Source organism: Silene latifolia, unplaced genomic scaffold (assembly GCF_048544455.1).
Source record: "Silene latifolia isolate original U9 population unplaced genomic scaffold, ASM4854445v1 scaffold_57, whole genome shotgun sequence".
NCBI lineage: Eukaryota > Viridiplantae > Streptophyta > Magnoliopsida > Caryophyllales > Caryophyllaceae > Silene > Silene latifolia.
This window is the reverse complement of record NW_027413480.1, coordinates 309,010-310,935: the sequence shown is the minus strand read 5'-3', so window position 1 is coordinate 310,935 and position 1,926 is coordinate 309,010. Positions and strand designations below refer to the sequence as shown.

At 41.3% G+C, this 1,926-nt stretch overlaps 1 non-coding gene across 1 annotated transcript; it reads left to right on the top strand.

Annotated features, from left to right (window-relative positions):
• The first annotated feature begins 1,598 nt into the window (after positions 1-1,598).
• Positions 1,599-1,705, top strand: LOC141639849 (small nucleolar RNA R71). Its single transcript, XR_012542712.1, has one exon. It is a non-coding gene; the product is annotated as a small nucleolar RNA R71 (small nucleolar RNA).
• The last annotated feature ends 221 nt before the right edge of the window (positions 1,706-1,926 follow it).

The following is a 1,926-nucleotide window of genomic DNA, read 5'->3' as shown; positions in this document are numbered from 1 at the left end:
CCGCACCCTCGGTGTGCAAGAAAGGTCTTCCTAGAATGATTGGAATATTGGAGTATTCTTCCATGTCAACAATGACAAAGTCCACCGGGATGAAAAATTTCCCAAATCTAACGGGAACATCTTCTCATATCCCCAATGGTGTCTTCGTCGATCTATCGGCCATTTGGAGTGTGATATTGGTACATTTAAGCTCTCCCATCCCTAACCTTTTACTTACCGAGTATGGCATAACACTCACACTAGCCCCTAGATCACATAAGGCTTTGTTGATCGTGGTGTCGCCAATGGTACACGGTATTGAGAAGCTTCCCGGATCTTTAAGTTTTGGAGGTGAACTCCCTTGAAGTATTGCACTACTCACCTTAGTGAAGGCGATAGTCTCAAGCTTCCGGATCGACTTCTTCTTCTTAAGGATGTCTTTCATGTATTTTGCATAGGCCGGCACGTGATTGATTAATTCCGTGAAAGGAATCGAGACTTCCAAATTCTTCACAATCTCCATAAATTTTCCAAGTTGGTCATCAAATTTGGGCTTGGCTTGACGACTTGGAAAAGGAAGTCTAATCACAATGGGCTCCTTCTCCTTGGCCTTGTCTTCATTTTTCTTTGAAACTTCTTCTTTTGATGGTTCTCCATCCTTGGAGTTTTGCACAACTTCTTCTTTGTCACTAGCTTCCACAACTTCATCCTCAACTTGCTTCTTTGGTGCTTCATATCTCGTACCACTTCTCAAGTGAATGGCACTAACCGTTTCATGTCTTGGGGGATTACCTTGAGGTGGTAATTGCCCCTTTTGTCTTTGTGAGCTTGAGGATGCTAATTGAGTCAATTGGGTTTCCAACATTTTGGTGTGGGCTAGGATGTTGTTGATGGTGATTTCCTTTGCTTGACTATCCTTTTGCATTTGAGTGAAAAACTCTTGTTGATTCTTTTGCATTTGGAGGACCGCTTTTTGACCATCAAAACCTTGGTCATTTTGTTGATTGTATGGAGTTTGATTTTGGTAACCTTGGTTTTGGTTGAAAAAGGGTCTTTGATTTTGGTTTCTCATGGGAGGTGGGGTGTATGTTGGTTGAGGGTTTTGAACATTTTGGCTTTTGTATGAGAGATTCGGGTGGAATTTGGTGTTCTCATTGTAATAATTTGAATAAGGGGTACCACTCTTATATGCTTGAAAAGCATTCACTTGTTCATTTGTTCCACTACATTCACTTTGGTCATGTCCCAAAGTTCCACAATTCTCACATATCCCACTTGGGATTGATGAAGATGTTGTCATGGCATTAACATGGTGCTTTGGTGATTTTGAGGCTTCTTCAAGTCTAGACATAGCTTTTTCGAACTTCAAATTGATGGTATAAATGTGAGCACTAAGTTGAGCACCCAATTGAGTAATAGAGTCCACTTCATGCTTTCCTCCTCTGGTAGCCTTGCGAGGTCTACTATATTGTGAATTATGGACCGCCATTTCCTCAATCTTGTTCCAAGTTTGATTGTCATCAACTTCGGTGAACATTCCATTTGATCCCATGTTGAGAATGTTTCTTGAGTCTTCATAAAGACCATTCCAAAATTGTTGTACCAAGAACCACTCGCTGAGTCCATGATGAGGACATGAGCGACAAATTCCCTTGAATCGCTCCCAAGCTTCATACAAGGATTCTTCATCTCTTTGCTTAAAGCCCGTAATTTGAGCTCTTAGCATGTTAGGCTTTTCCGGTGGATAGAACTTTTTGTAGAAAGCTAGAGCCAATTTCTTCCAAGAATCAATTCCGAGAGTAGCATTATCAAGGCCTTTCAACCATTGTTTTGCGGTGCCAATTAGAGAAAAAGGAAATAAGACCCATCGAATTTGGTCTTGAGTTACACCGGTTTGAGAAATCGCATCACAATAGTCGCAAAGAGTCTCCATGTGAGAGTGAGGGT